This window comes from Lynx rufus, unplaced genomic scaffold, assembly GCF_022079265.1.
Source record: "Lynx rufus isolate CCGP_SWC_20201006 ecotype Redwood Valley unplaced genomic scaffold, mLynRuf1.p SCAF_2, whole genome shotgun sequence".
Taxonomy (NCBI): domain Eukaryota; kingdom Metazoa; phylum Chordata; class Mammalia; order Carnivora; family Felidae; genus Lynx; species Lynx rufus.
The window spans coordinates 144112980-144129844 of NW_025814834.1; the positions used below are offsets into that span (position 1 = coordinate 144112980).

The following is a 16865-nucleotide window of genomic DNA, read 5'->3' on the forward strand; positions in this document are numbered from 1 at the left end:
CTAGAGTAACTACTAAAAAAAAAAACTTCTAAAACAAAGAGGTATAGCTAATAAACTAATCTTGTAGATTAAATGGAGGGCTAAAAATATTCAATTATTACAAAAGAAGTCAGGAATAGGGGCACCTGGGTGGTTCAGTTGGTTAAGTGTCTGAGTCTTGATTTTGGCTTAGGTTATGTGATCTTACAGTTGGCGAGATTGAACCCATGTCAGGCTCTGCACTGTCTCTCCTATCTCTCTGCCCCTTTCCAACTTGCACACATGTGTTTTCTCTCTCTCTCTCAAATAAACGTTAAAAAAAAATTTTTTTTTTTCAGTCAGGAGTAAAGGAAAAAAAGAACAATGAACAGATAGGACCAAATAAACAAATAGGAAGATGGTAGAATTAAGCCCAACCATCTTAATAATTATATTTATTATAAAGAATCCAAACACCCCACTTATAAGGCAGAGATGGTCAGACCAACTGGATTAAAGAAGCAAGACCCCTGTGCTCGCTTCAGCAGCACATATACTAAAATTGGGACGATACAGAGAAGATTAGCATGGCCCCTGCGCAAGAATGACACGCAAATTCATGAAGCGTTCCATATTTTTACTAATATAACACTGTATGTCAACTAACTGGAATTAAAGATAATAAAAAAAGAAAAAAAAAGCGAGACCCAACTGTGCACTGTCCAGAGGAAACCCATTTTAAATACAAACATACACATAGATTAAAAGGATGGATAATTTATACCATGTAAGCACCAATCATAACAAAACTAGAATGACTATGTTAATATCAAAGTATACCTTAGAACAAGAAATGTCACATGGAATAAATAGGGTCATTTCATAATAATTGAGAGTACAGTTGGTCAAGAGGACATAACAATTCTAAATGTGTGTACACCCAATAACAGAGCTTCAAAATAAATGCAGCAAAAATTGATAGAGAAATGAACAAACTCAGGATTATTGTTAGATATTTCAATATTCTTCCTTCAAACAAACTGAAAAAATTAGTAGAGATATAGAAGATAAAAAACAATACTATCAGCCAACTCAACCTAGTTGACATTTACAGAATACTTTACCAAAAACAGCAGAATACACATTCCTTTCAAGTGCATATGAAACATTCACCAAAGTAGGCCATATTATGAGCCATAAAACAGGGGTGCCTGGGGGGCTCAGTCAGTTGAGTCTCTGACTTCAGCTCAGGTCATGATATCGCTTTTTATGAGTTCGAGCCCCTTATTGGACTTGCTGCTGTCAGCACAGAGCCCGTTTCAGATTCTCTGCCCCCTTCTCTTTTCATCCTTCCCCTGCTCATGCTCTCTTTCTCAAAAAAAAAACATTAAAAAAAACCCCAATCTCAATTAATGTAAAACAATTAAATCATACAGAGTACGTATGTTCTCTAATAAGAATGGAATTAAGTTAAAAATTAATAATATATATTCAGAAAAAAACAACACACTTCTAAATAATGTAAAGGTAAAGTTAGAAATCACAAGGAAATTTTAAAATATTTTAAATGAAGATGAAAGTTTTCAAACTTATGGATGCAGCTTAGACAGTCCTTAGAAGAAAATTTATAGCTTATCTTAGAAATGAAGACAGGTCTCAAACCCATGATCTAGACTTCCACCTTAAGAAGCTAGGAGCAGAGGAGCAATTTGAACCCAAAGGAAGTAGAAGAAAGGATATAATAAAGATCAGCAAACAATGAATCAAAAAATAGAAAAAAGAGAAAATCAATGAAACTAAAAATTTGATTTTTAAAAATCAATATAATTGATAATATCTAAATAGAATAATCAAGAAAAAGAAGACACAAATTATCAGGATCTGGGAAAAGAGAAAACATTTCTAAAATCCTACATTAACTAAGGAGATAAGAAAAGGATATTATGAATAACTATGTGAATACGCTTGAAAACTTGGATGAAATGGGATAATTCCTTGGAAGACACAATTTTTTTTTTTTTAATTTTTTTTTTTCAACGTTTATTTATTTTTGGGACAGAGAGAGACAGAGCATGAACGGGGGAGGGGCAGAGAGAGAGGGAGACACAGAATCGGAAACAGGCTCCAGGCTCTGAGCCATCAGCCCAGAGCCTGACGCGGGGCTCGAACTCACGGACCGCGAGATCGTGACCTGGCTGAAGTTGGACGCTTAACCAACTGCGCCACCCAGGCGCCCCGGAAGACACAAATTTTTAACACTGACTCAAAGTAATTAAAATTATATTAAATTCTCCCAGAAATTCTTGATGGTGCCACTGGTGAATTCTATCAAACATTTAAGGAAGAAATAATACCAATCCTTAAGCCATGGAGAACTTTCAGAAAGTAAAATTAGATAGTGAACTTTTCAGTTCATTTTATGAGGCCAATATCAGTTTGATTTCAAAACCAGAGAGAGACATTACAAGAAAAAATTACAAACCAATATCCATTATGGACATAGGTAAAATCCTTAACAAACTATTAGCAAAATGAATACTAAAAGGAAAATACATTATGATTCAGTGGGGTTTATCCCAGGAATGCAAGGCTATTTAATATTTATATATCAAACAAGTGTAACTTACAATATTAGCAGAAACGAAGGGAAAAAAATATCTCTATAGATGCATCAAAAGCCTTTGGCAAGATTGAACACTTATTTATGATTTAAAAAGACATAAACCTCAGGGTGCCTGGGTGGCTCAGCTGGTTAAACACCTGACTCTTGATTTTGGCTCCGGTCATGATCTCATGGTTCATGGGTTCGAGCTTCATGTCGGGCTTAGCACTGACAGTATGGAGCTTGCTTGGGATTCTCTCCCTCTCCCTCTCTCTCTGCCCCCCCCCCCCACTCATGCGTACGCGCTCTCTCTCTTTCTTTCTTTCTCTCAAAATAAATAAATAAACTAAAAAAAAAAAAAGGCACAAACCTCTCAGTAAAGTATGAATACCTGGGAACTTCATCAACCTGGTGAAGGGCCTCTCATGAAAACCTACAACTGATGCTATACTTAATGGTAAAAGACTAAATATTTTCCCTCTAAGATCTAAGGATGTCTGCTTTTACCACTTATATGTAATATCTTTCTGAAGGTCCTAGCTATAGCAGTAAAGGGAGACATGCAGATTGGCAAAGAAGAAGTAAAATAGTATTTATTTGCAGATGACATGATTGGGGTATGTAGAAAATCCTAAGGATTCTACAGAAAAACTACTGGAATGAATAAGTACGTTGATAAGTTCACAGGATACAAGTTAATGTTTAATTTTTCCCTTGTATACTAGCAATGAATAATTTTGAAATGGAATTTTTAAAATATCACTTATAGGGGTCTTGGCTGGCTCAGTCAGAAGAGCATGCAACTCTTGATTTTGGGGTCATGAGTTTAAGTCCAATGTTGGGTGTAGAGATTACTTAAATAAATAAACTTTAAAAAATACTTAAACTGTTTCAAAAGTAAAAATAAAAATACCATTTACAATAGCATATGAAACACCCTAGCTTGGGGAGATTGTATGTGAGGGGAAATAGGGGTTACATAGAAACTCTCTGTACTTGGATTTTGTTGTGAACCTAAAACTGCTCTAAAAACTGAAGTCTATTTTTTAAAAAACAAACAAAAACACATGAAATATTCAAAGACACATTTTACAAGATTTGTTTGAGATTTGTACACTAAAAACTACCAAACATTACTGCATTAGAGTAGACCTACATGAATGGAGAGATATACCATGTTTGTGGACAAGAAGACTTAATGTTGTTAAGATGTCAGTTTTTCCAAATTGACCTGTAGATTCAGTGCAATCACAATCAAGCTGATTCTAAAATTTACAGGGTAACACAAAGAACCTAGAATGGCCAGAACAATTTTGAATGGAACAAAGTTGGAAGTCTTACACTACTTAATTTGAAGACTCCCTATAAAGTTGCAATTATCAAGACATTCTGGTACTAGCATAGGGATAGATATAACGGTTAATAGAAGATGATAGAGAGTTTAGATATAGGCCCACACATAAATAGTCCATTGAGTTTTTAAAAAAAGACCAATGTATTTCGATAGGGAGGAGAGTTTTTAAAAGAAATGATGCTGGATCAAGTGGATATCTATATTGAGATAAAGAGCCTCAACCCTTACTTCACACCATACACAAAAGCAGCTAAAAATGGATCCCAGATCTAAACATAAAAGTTAAAATTATAAAACTTCTAGAAGAAATTGTAGAAAAATATCACCACTTCACAGTAGGCAAGGATTTCTTTTTTTTTTTTTAATTTTTTTTAACGTTTATTTTATTTTTGAGACAGAGAGAGACAGAGCATGAACGGGGGAGGGTCAGAGAGAGAGGGAGACACAGAATCTTAAGCAGGCTCCAGGCTCTGAGCTGTCAGCACAAAGCCCGACGCGGGGCTCGAACTCACGGACCACGAGATCATGATCTGAGCCGAAGTCGGCCGCTCAACCGACTGAGCCACCCAGGCGCCCCAAGGATTTCTTAAATAGGATACAAAAGCCACAAACAAACAAACAAAAAAAGAGGGGCACCTGGGTGGCTCAGTCGGTTGAGCATCCGACTTCGGCTCAGGTCATGATCTCACAGTCTGTGAGTTTGAGCCCCACGTCGGGCTCTGTGCTGACAGCTCAGAGCCTGGAGCCTGCTTCGGATTCTGTGTCTCCCTCTCTCTCTCTGCCCCTCCGCTGCTCATGCTCTGTCTCTCTCTCTCTGTCAAAAATAAATAAACATTTAAAAAAAAAAAAAAAGAAAAGCTATCCTTAAAGAAAAATTGAGAATTTCAACTTCATGAAAAGGTAAAAAACCCAGGTGGAACTGGCCCAAGAAAGAAGTTGAAGGAATTCTAGGGATGATGAAAGGGGCTCCTGGGATATGGCTATACAGCAGGACTAGAAGCATCCAGTCTAGATTGGAGCAGAAAAGCTCTGGGAAAGGTGTGTTCAAGGGATCCAGGGACTTATGATGTGTTTGAATAGATGAAGAGGAGATTAACATAGTGGAAAGTTTGGAGATGGGTTAGTGGAAGGTGCGTAGAAACTAAGCAAAGTAATAAGACAAGTATTTAGTTACTAGTTGTGTAAGGAGGAAGGAGAATGATGGAACACTGCAGAGCTTGCCTGTAGTAGTGTTACAGGTGATAGGGATATAAGCATTGAATATTAATCCAACTAAAAATTGATACTGAAAGGGTGGAAGAGGAGAAGTGTGGTGTGTGAGTGGTGTGTGGTGGTTCCCAGGAATGGTGAAAGAGACTTAAATCCTCATCTTTATAAGCACTAGTTACATAGAAAGAGGGGGAACAACAGGGCAAGAAATGCAGAGTGGCTGCTTCTCATAGTAAGTCTTCCGGAATTTTCTGAATCACTGAACTGTATGTATATGGACATGATTTGAAGCCAGGTACTGGCACTTGCTGATTGTGTGACCTTGGGCAAATCACTCAACCTCTCTGTTCCTCAGTTACATCATTTGTTGAAAACTACATAATTGTTGTGCTTACCTCAGAAAGTTATTGTTAGGGTGAACTAGTTTAATCTATGTAAAATATCTGGAATAGTGCCTGGTTCAAAGTGAGAGCTTTGTAGGTGTTACTGTTGTAATTATGTACAAGCATTATTAAAATAAAAATTGTACTGAATCTTAAAAAAGGTTTTTACCTAATATTGGTGGTCCATATGTATTTACCTAACATGTCTTTATATCCCATTAAACAAATAACTTCATAAGAAATAAATTGTATTATCTGCCGTTTTCATCTAAAGAAGCTGAGACTCAGAGAACTTTAACCACCTGCTCAAGATCAAGCAACTAGTTATTGCCAATTGCCCCAATGTTAGGATCTCGATTGGGTCAGTCTGGCCACAAATCCCAGCCTTTTCCCATTCTGCTGTTTTATAGCCCAGGCTAACCATAAGCTCCTATGCGGAGTGGGAGTAAGCAGGATGCAGTCCTCCATATCTCCTCGAGAAACTGCACAGAACACCATGGAAGGCACTCAGTGAGTAGTTCCGGAAGGAAAGACCTGGCCTGAATTGAGTGCTCAGTAAGTTTTGGTTGAATGAATGAATGAATGTGCATGGTTTTGAAACCCCAGGCAGATGTTAGGACGCTCCCCAGGAATGCTGGTTGTGTGTGGGGGGAGAGGACAGTTTCTTAAAACTCCATTGTGCCTAAACTCCAGGCTGCCTAGATGCTAAAATAACTTAGGCTACAGGGTCAGGCCTGCCCATCCTGTACTTACCCCACCAGCCCAGCCCTCTTCCCAGGGCCTGGAGCTGAACAAGATGAAGACTGGCTTTATCCAGCCAATAAATTTCATGTATTAAAAAAAAAAAAAAAAAAAAAAAGAATCCAGAAACTTTGACAGACCTTTATATTAATGTTACATTTATTACTCCCACCTCCAAAGTGGCCCAGAACCCTACTTTTGTAGATATCTTCAGTTTGACCACATTTCTTGTGTGTGTGTGTGTGTGTGTGTGTGTGTGTGTGTCACTTTGTACAAAAAACTCAAGGCTTTAATAACAGAACAAAGTTGTGATTGGCATGTTGACTGGCTGGTTTTATCGAAGTGAACCTTACAGAAGTGGGTTAAAAAGGTCTTCAGCAGTCGCTTCCTGTCCCACTTAGTAAATATTCCTTCCCTGTCCTAGCAGCTTTCTCCGAGAAACTCCTATTGTGATGGAGTTGTTTTCCCAAACTTGGAAAAGCCAAGGGCTGTAGGTGGCCCCATGGTCTTTCAACCTCTAACCAAGCCTGGAGGATCCAAATAAAAAATTTCTGGGCCTTAAAACCAAATTGTACTCTGACTCAAACCAGAACCTGTCCACAGGTTCAGCTCCCCCTGTGGCAGTGACCCTTGTTCTGCAACGGAAGTGGGGGTGGAGGTTGAGGGACCTCAGTTTAGCTCCCGCAGACAGAGTGGCGGCCCTCATCCCAGGTGGCTTTTGATTGAAAGAGGCCCATGTGGAGCTTCCTCTGTCCCTCCTAAGGTAGTCAGGGGTTTTTGTCACAAACTAGGAGTTTGAAACCTTGTTTCCAAGCAGTGGCTCTGCTAAAAGTGACCTTGTGCCAGGAAAACCTCCCTGTGTCTTGATTTGTGCTTCTTTACAGTGAGGGATTTAGAGTTGCTGAGTGATTTTCAAACTTTTCCCCCTAGTAGCAAGACTCTTTGTACAAAGGAAATCTGTCTGCATGCCCGATATGGAAGAGGTAGAGCTGCTCTGTTTACTTTGAAGGTGGACTTTCTCTTCCTCTGTGTGGCCATATTAGATGTAGCTCTAAACTTCTGTGTTTTAATTTTTTCCCCCTAAGTTGGATAACATATTAATAGGACAGGGGGAGAAGGACCAGAAAGACGTTAAGATGTGAAAGGGACCCAATTAACAGATCACAGGCTATGCTTTTCCACATCGAAAAGGAAGATAAAAGGTATTATAGAAGATGTTAGTAAATTGTTTCTCTGAAAAGCCTTACAGATCATGGCATGAAATTACATTAAGTTGTATATGTGCCATCTTCAAAAGAATAACGTTATAGCACCATCAGTGGACGCTGTTTTGGCTGTGTGAACCTTGTAGGTAAGAGGAGATGGACATTCACAGTCCTGGCTTTTCCTACTCATGTAAATAGTATGAGTTTTCACTGTTAAAACAGTTCATTTCATTGCTATCTTATTTCTGTCACAGGCCCTGAGAGCTTGGTTGGGCCAAGGGTCACTCAGAAAATAACCAGCTTCCACTTTTTTAATTATGCAAACTAGAGCTAGATGACTGAGATCTTGCCTTTGGTCTGCAAGACATAGGGAGTTTTGCAAGCCCTAGGGGAGTGCAGAATTTCCTGAAGATGTTGCAAGGTAGCCGGCTTTCTTCTGAAGTCATGCAATATTCTCCTTTGCTTTGGTTATGACTGCAGAGGTGCTGGGAAGCCAAATGAAAACTGGCACCTTGGAGCGGGCTTCTCTCCACAGGCCCCTGAGGTGAGGTCTGCTCCCTTAGAGGGAAAGGTGTCCCTGCTCTCATCTAAAGGTGTTTGGTCCAACTCCACCTCTCAGTTACTTCATTGGCAGTTTTCCAAACCAAAAATATTTTTGCAGAGGGAAGGGCATGCAAAGGCTTGAAAATTTAGAGAGCAGAGAGCTGGATGGCCCAGATTTATGAAAGTTCCTATTCTGCTAGTTTAAATTGGAAAAGGATCTGGGAATTCCCAGAGAAAGAGAGCTTCATTGAGAAAGAACAAATTTCATCAGAGAATTTTATCACCAGCCACATGGGGCATCCTGATGCAGTCACTGCCCCACACCTCTTAGCCACCATGAGAGGAAGACCTGGGCTGCAGACGCCCCAGAAGCTAGGCCCAACCTCACTCAAGCCTCCTGGGCACACTGCAGAGGAAAGTCACCCCTGTTCCCCCACTCTACCCACATCCCAGTAGAGGTGAGCTTCTAGACATCCTTACTCTTCTTTTTTCTACCAGCGCATAAAATATGCAGTTATTAAAGATTTTCATATTTTAGAATAATAGCACTTACCTTGGTCTCGGTAAATCTTCAGCGAATCACTCCTCTTTGCTAAGGAGTAGGAAGACCAGCTAGTTTATTTTATCATGCCTATAAGCAGAAGATGCCAAATAATACCATACAGAGACTCCACTAAGTACATTAAGTTTGGTGGGGTTTTTAAGTGTTTGAGAATCTCATGGGAATGAAATGATTCAAAGGACAAAATTTAAAAAACACATAAAGTCATCATTCTCTGAAAATAATAGCATACGAATTAGTTCCTGAAGCATTTAAATAGAAAGTGAAACTGAATCACAGTTTATTTTTCATAGTAAAGCTATTTAGAATGCAAGTCCTCTTCCCTGAAAGAGCAACAGGGTTTTTGTAAAACATTTCTTCCTGTTCTCTCAAATTAGGAGTTCACAAGAAGACCTGGGGGTTATGCTTTTTGAAGGTAACACTTTACTTCAACAATGAAGAATGCCACATGGAAATCAAGGAGTGGTGTTCTGGAGAGGAGACGTGTACCCCCTGAGTCAGCAGAGCATATGACTGAACCGCAGTTTGGGTCAGACACCCAAGGCCAGGGAAGCAGCTGCTCAGTCCTGTGTACACCGAGAGCTGAGCAAATGGTGATATCTGTGTCAGAGGGGTCTCACGATACCGTTGAGAGTTAGCTTGGGTGAGCTGGAGCTCAGTATATGTATCAAGGGCCTCGAGAAAGTATAGGAAGAGTTGGGAAGACTAGGCATGTAAAGGGGGTGGGAAAGAATCTTTCTCAAGAAAATTGATTTTGTAGGTTTTTCATTTGTAGGGTGGCAAGGTCCCTTTCCCTCCCATCTGCTTGAAAATACTTTACTGTCCCAGTAGAGTTCTAGTCCAGACCCTGGTTGACCCCATCTTCTTAATCATGCTTGCTGTTTTTCTGTTTTCTCCAACTTCAGACTTCTGTGTCTTAAAAAAGAATACATGGTGGGTCTTAACCTGCCTCTGGGCCTTTCCTCTTGAGGCTGCCCCTGCCTGGGTCATACCTTTGCCTTCCTATCCCCCTATTTCCACTTCTTACCCCCATCCATCCTTCCATGCCATCACAGATGTTCCACTTATTTCTGACCACCTCACAGTACCCTGTACTTGTAAGTGGTGTGACCAAAAAATCTAATGTCCAAATCAGAATACTTTTGGAAGTAAAAGGGATGCTTGTAATCAATGATGCTGAGATAATAAAGTAGGGACTATCCCAAGCAAACCAGGATGGATGTTCCTCTTCAACGCATTGACCCTTGTCATGTCTCCTTCCCATAGGAAGGTTGACGATTCTGAGGGCGATGACTGCCTTGTCTTTGCATCCCTTCTCATGTCCAGCCAGTACTTTTTTTTTATATATAAAATAAACTTTTTATTTTGAAATAATTACAGATTTATATAAAGCTGTGGAGAAATACAGAGTTCCTGCATACTCCTTACCCAATTTCCTCCATTATTTACATTTTGCACTTCCATGGTACATTTATTAAAACTAAGGAACTGTATTGGTTTATTATTATTAACTAACGTCCAGACCAGTTTTTCTATTAATGTCCTCTTCCTGTTCTGATCCAGACTAGAATACCATACTGTGTTTAGTTTACATGTCTCCCCGGGTCAGTCTTTCCTTGTTTTCATGACTTTGTGCTGTAAGAGGTACTATCCAAATTTCATGAAGAAATGTGACCAAACTGGATTTGTCTGTTTTTGTGTAATTAGACCCAGGTTATGGTTTTGGGGAAGAATACCGTAGAAGTGAAGTCCTTTCTCATCACACATATCAGGGGGCACATGATAGCACTGGGGATATGAACTTCATCACTTGGTTAAGGTGTTGTGTTTCCTTTCCCTATTCTGTGGAAGCAGGTCACTAAGTTTAAACCACTCTCAAAGGGTGGACTAACTCCACGTCCTTTAAGGAGTACTATCTACAAACAGTATTATTCACTGATTTATTTTAAAACTGATAATTATTTTCTGACCTTATTTCCATTTTCTGTTTAAAAGCCTGTGGACGAACAGCTTAAAATCACCCAGGGTTTTTCCTACCCACTCAGTGGCCTGAGCAGTGGGAGCTGCAGACCAGCCTGCTGTGGAGGGCCATGCATGCCTTTCTTCAGTAGTAAGCACTTGTTTGCTTTCCAGTAGTACAAGATGCTCCAGGCTTGTCTTGTATTTTTCCTACCCCAGCCTTAGAACTGGCCAATTTCCCAAGGAGGCTTGTATCCTTTTATTGGAAAATGACATTTAAAAACAAAGATGTAGCACAGTTCTTTGAGCTGAACTGAAATCTGCTCTGGTCCTCCTGAACTAACTTCAACCTGGCAGGAGTGTGTGAGAGGCACATGCAACAGCCCCAGAGCTGTGTGGTGACCGGGTGACAGAGGTGGTTGTGGTCCATTTGGGCATTAGTCCATTTTGCTTCCTAATGAGTGAGTAGTGAGCTCCTGTGTCCTTACTTGAGGGCCCTACCCTTGCAGGGTGTGAGAGAAAACTAAAGAGGTGTCTCTGGGCCCAGAGTGGGGAGCAGTGGGATACAGCAGCTTCTTCCCCTCTATACCCTGGTCATTAGTAGGACAGATGGAGGGGCCCTTCTTTATCTGTGGTTGTTAACAATTTTGTTTAAAATTTTTTGAGGTATAATTGACCTGTACCACTTTATGAATTTCAGGTGTACCACATCATTTGATATTTGTGTATGTTGTGAAGTGATCACCACAGTAAGTCTAGTTGACATCTGTCACCACACCTGGCCCAGATTTACGTTTTTTTTTCTTGTGATGAGCACTTTTAAGATCTACTCTCAGCAAACTTCAAATGGGCAATACAGTATTATTAACTATAGTCCCCATGCTGTACATTATATTCCCAGGACTTAATTACTTTATAACTAGTAATTATTTTTTGTCTCCTTTGACCCATTTCACCACCAACCCTTCCCATGCCCCACCATTCTTGAAACCACCAATCTGTTCTTTGTATCTTTGAGCTTGGTTTTTAAATATTTTAAAATTTTTATTTTTAGATTACACATACAAGTAAGATCATATGATATTTGTATTCTTCCATCTGACTTATTTCACTTAGTATAATGCCCTAAAGGCCCGTCCATGTTGTTGCAAGTACCAAGATTTCCTTCCTTTTTATGGCTGAGTAATATTCCATTGACTATATATGCCACATTTTTTTTTCAATATATGAAATTTATTGTCAAATTGGTTTCCATACAACACCCAGTGCTCATCCCAAAGGGTGCCCTCCTCAATACCCATCACCCACCTGCCCCTCCCCACATTTTCTTTATCCATTCATTTGTCAGTGGACACTCTGGTGGTTCCCATATCTTGGCTACAGTAAATAGTGCTGCAGTGAATCGCTTCTCGGCCTTTTGGCTAAGATCAAGTGTAGTATCTGTTTTTATCAGTTTAATAGTGCTGTAGTGAACATAGGGGTGCATATATCTTTTAGAATTAATGTTTTTGTTTCCTATGGATAAATTCCAGAAGTGGAATTTACTGGGTCATATGGTACTTCTACTTTAATTTCTTGAGGAACTTCCATACTGTTTTCCACAGTGGCTTCACCAATTTACATTCCCACTGACAGTTCTTGAGGGTTCTCTTTTCTCCCATCCTGGACAACCTTTGTTGTTTCTGGTCTTTTTTTTTTTTTTTTTCATTGAAGTATAGCTAACATACAATGTTAATAGTTTCTGTTGCACAATGTATTAATTCAATAATTTTATACATTAGTCAGTGTTCATCATAAGTGTAGTCACCATCTGTCACCATACAGTATTACCACAATATTACTACTGACTATATTCCATATGTTGTTATTTTTTATCTCCATGACTTATTTATTTTATAACTGAAAATTTGTACCTCTTAGTCCCTTTTATCTATTTCACCCATCCTCCCACCCAACTTCCCTCTGGCCACCACCAGTTTGATCACAATATTTACAATTCTTTTTTATTTGTTTTATATTTTAGATTCCACATATAAGTGAAATCATTTGGTATTTGTCTTTCTCTGACTTTATTTACTTAGAATTATACCCTATGCGTCCATCTATGTTATCACAAATGGCAAGATTTCATTCTATTTATTGCTGAGTAGTAATCCATTGTCTATATATACCACATCTTCTTTATCCATCTTTTGATGAACACTAGGTTGCTTCTATATCTTGGCTATTGTAAATAATACTGCAATAAACATAAGAGTGCATATGTCTTTTTGAATTATATTTTTGGGATTTTTTTGTTTTTGTTAAATATGAAATTTATTGTCAAATTGGTTTCCATACAACACCCAGTGCTCATCCCAACAGGTGCCCTCCTCAATGCCCATCACCCACTTTCCCCTCCCTCCCACCCCCCATCAATCCTCAGTTTATTCTCAGTTTTTAAGTATTTTTGTTTTCTTTGGCTAAATACCCAGCAGTGGGTTTACTGGATCATATGGTATTTATATTTTTAATTTTTTGAGGAAGCACCATACTGTTTTCCACAGTGGCTGTACCAATTTAGATTCCTAAGAGAGCACAAGGGCTTTCCTCTCCACATCCTTGTCAACACTTGTTACTCTTCTCTTTTTGATTCTAGTCAACTGTACTGGTTTGAGGTAATACCTCATTATGGTTTTGATTTGCTTTTCCTTGATGATTGGTACCACTGAGCATCTTTTCAAGTGTCTGTTGGCCATCTGTCATCTTTGAAAAAATGTCTATTCAGGTCCTCTGTCCATTTCTTAAAAAAATTTAATTCTAGTATAATTAACATATAGTCTTGTATTAGTTTCAGGTGTACAATATAGTGATTCAACACTTTTATACATTACTCAGTGCTCATTGTAAGCGTACTCAATACCCTTCACCCATTTCACCCATCTACCACCCACCTCCCCTCTGGTAACCCTCTGTTTGCTCTCTATAGTTAAGAGTATGTTTTTTGTTTTTTTGTTCATTTGTTTCTTAAATTCCACATATTAGTGAAATCATACAGTATTTGTCTTTCTCTGATGTATTTCACATAGCATTATGTGCTCTAGATCCATCCATGTTGTTGCAAATTGCAAGATTTCATTTTTTATGGTTGATTAATATTTCATTGTGTGTGTGTGTATATATATATATACACACATATGCACATATATGTGTGTATATATATATGTGTGTATATATATGTGTGTATATATATATATATATATATATATATATATACACACCTGTTTTTTTACCCATTCATCCATCAGTGGGCACTTGTGTTACTTCCATAACTTGGCTATTGTAAATAATGTTGCAGTAAACATGGCGGTATACATATCTTTTTGAATTAGTGTTTTCATATTCTTTGGGTAAATATGCAGTAGTGCAATTATTGGATCATATGGTAGTTCTATTTTTAATTTTTTGAGAAACGTCTATACTGGTTTCCATAGTGGCTGTACAAGTTTTTCTCCACATCTTTGCCAACACTTGATGTTTCTTGTGTTTTTGATTTTAGCCATTCTGACAGGTGTGAGGTAATATCTCACTATGGTTTTGATTTGCATTTCCCTGATGATGAGTGATGTTGAGCCTCTTTTCATGTGTCTGTTGGCTATCTGGATGTCTTCTTTGGAGAAAAGTCTGTTCATGTCTTCTGCCCATCTTTAACTGGATTATGATTTTTTGGTATGCTTTTCTTCTGCCCATTAAAAAAAAATGTTTATTTACTGAGAGAGACAGAGAGAGCGTGAGCACAAGTGGACAGTAGCAGAGAGCAAGGGAAAGAGAGAATCCCAAGCAGGCTCTGTGCCATCAGTGTAGAGCCTAATGCGGGGCTTGAAGCCACGAACTGCAAGATCATGACCTCAGCCAAAGCCAAGAGTTGGGTGCTTAAAGGACTGAGCCACCCAGGCACCCCTCTTCTGCCCATTTTCAAAAAATACCTTATTTTATGGGGTGCCTGGGTGGCTCAGTTTGTTGAGCGTCCAGCTTCGGCTCAGGTCATGATCTTATGGTCCATGTGTTCGACCCCCGCATCGGGCTCTGTGCTGACAGCTTGGAGCCTGGAGCCTGCCTTGGATTCTGTGTCTCCCTCTCTCTCTGCCCCTCCCCCACTCATGCTCTGTCACTCTCTGTCAAAAATAACATTAAAAATTTTTTTTAAACATTTTATTTTATTAATTTTTTAACCTTTAGTTTTGAGAGAGAGAGAGAGAGAGAGAGAGAAGGGATGGGTAGAGAGAGACACACACACACACACACACACACACACACACACACAGAATCTGAATCAGGCTCCAGGCTCTGAGCTGTCAGCACAGAGCCCAACATGGGGCTCAAACTCAAAAACTGTGAGATCATGACCTGAGCCGAAGTCAAATGCTTAATCTGAGCCACCCAAGCATCCCTCTTGGCCATTTTTTTTTTAATTTATTTTTTATTTTTTTATTTATTTTTTATTTTTTTTTTATATATATATGAAATTTATTGACAAATTGGTTTCCATACAACACCCAGTGCTCATCCCAAAAGGTGCCCTCCTCAATACCCATCACCCACCCTCCCCTCCCTCCCACCCCCCATCAACCCTCAGTTTGTTCTCAGTTTTTAACAGTCTCTTATGCTTTGGCTCTCTCCCACTCTAACCTCTTTTTTTTTTTTTCCTTCCCCTCCCCCATGGGTTCCTGTTAAGTTTCTCAGGATCCACATAAGAGTGAAACCATATGGTATCTGTCTTTCTCTGTATGCCTCTTGGCCATTTTTAATTGGAATTTGTTTTGTTTTGTTTTGAGTTTTTGGGGCTGAGTTGGAGAAGTTCTTCATATATTTTGGGTATTAACCCCTTATTGGATATATCATTTGCAAATATCTTCTTCCCTTCAGTAGGTTGCCTTTTCATTTTGGTGTAGTCCCAGTAGTTTATTTTTGCTTTTTTTCTTTTGCCTGAGGAGACACTGCTAGAAAAAGATGCTAAAGGTGATGTCAGAGAGATTACTGCCTGTATTTTCTTCTAGGAGTTTTATGGTTTCTTTATGGTTCTTTATGATTTCTTCTGGGAGTTTTCAGGGCTCACATTTAGGTCTTTAAACCATTTTGAGTCTAATTTGTGTATGAGTGAGTATGGGTCTAGTTTCACTTTGTTGCATGTAGCTGTCCAGTTGTCTCAGCACCATTATCGAAAAGACTGTCTTTTCTCCATTGTATATTTTTGACTCCTTTGTTGTAGATTAATTGGCTATATAAGCATAGGTTTATTTCTGGGCTATTTTGTTCCATTGATCTATTTGTCTGTTTTTGTGCCAGTACTGATACACTCTTTCGATTACTATAGCTTTGCAGTATATCTTGAATCTGGAATTAGGATACCTCCAGCTTTGTTCTTCTTTATCAATGTTGCATTGGCTATTTATGGTCTTTGTGGTTCAATACAAATTTTAAAATTATTTGTTATAGTTCTGTGAAAAATGTTGGTATTTTCATAGGGATTTCATTGAATCTGTAGATTGCTTTGGGTAGTATGGACATTTAAACAGTACAAATTCTAACAAACCATGAGCATGGAATATCTCTCCATTTGTGTGGCCTTCAATTTCTTTCATCAATGTTTTATAATTTTCAAAGTACAGGTCTTTCACCTTGTTAACCAAGGAGGAGGTGAAAGACCTACCGTTATTTTATTCTTTTTGGTGCCATTTAAATGGGATTATTACCTTAATTTCTCTTTCTTCTACTTCATTATTAGTGTAGAGATTTCTATAAGTTTTGTACCCTCCAGCTTTACTGAATTGGTTTATGAGTTCTAATAGTTTTTTTGGGGGGAGGTGGAGTCTTTGGGATTTTCTAGATATAGTATTATGTCATCTGCAAAGAGTGAAAATTTGACCTCTTCTGTGCCGATTTGGATGTCTTTTATTTATTTACGTTGTTGGATTGTTTTCAGCTAGGACTTCCAGTATTATGTTGAATAACAGTGGTGAGAGTAGACATCCTTGTCTTGACCTGACCTCAGAGGAAAAGCTGTTTTTCACCATTAAGTATGATGTTAGCTGTGGGTTTTTCACATATGGCTTCTGTTATGTTATGTTCCCTCTAAACCTACTTTGTTGAGAATCTTTCTCATGAGTGGATGCTGTACTTTGTCAAATGTTTTTCTTGCATCTATTGGAATGATTCTATGGTTTTTATCCTTTTTCTTATTAATGTGATGTGTAAGGTTTATTTGCAAATATTGAACCACCTTCTTATCCCTGGCATAAATCCTACTTGGTTGTGGTGAATGACTTTTTAAATGTATTGTTGAATTTGGTTTGCTAATATTTTGTTGAGG

The 16865-nt window shown here is 38.6% G+C and overlaps 2 non-coding genes across 2 annotated transcripts; both read left to right on the forward strand.

Moving 5' to 3' along the window:
* Positions 1-490: 490 nt before the first annotated feature.
* On the forward strand, positions 491-597 carry LOC124516690 (U6 spliceosomal RNA). The gene has a single exon (XR_006963100.1). It is a non-coding gene; the product is annotated as a U6 spliceosomal RNA (small nuclear RNA).
* An 11320-nt stretch (positions 598-11917) lies between these two features.
* Positions 11918-12113, forward strand: LOC124516881 (U2 spliceosomal RNA). The gene has a single exon (XR_006963260.1). It is a non-coding gene; the product is annotated as a U2 spliceosomal RNA (small nuclear RNA).
* The last annotated feature ends 4752 nt before the right edge of the window (positions 12114-16865 follow it).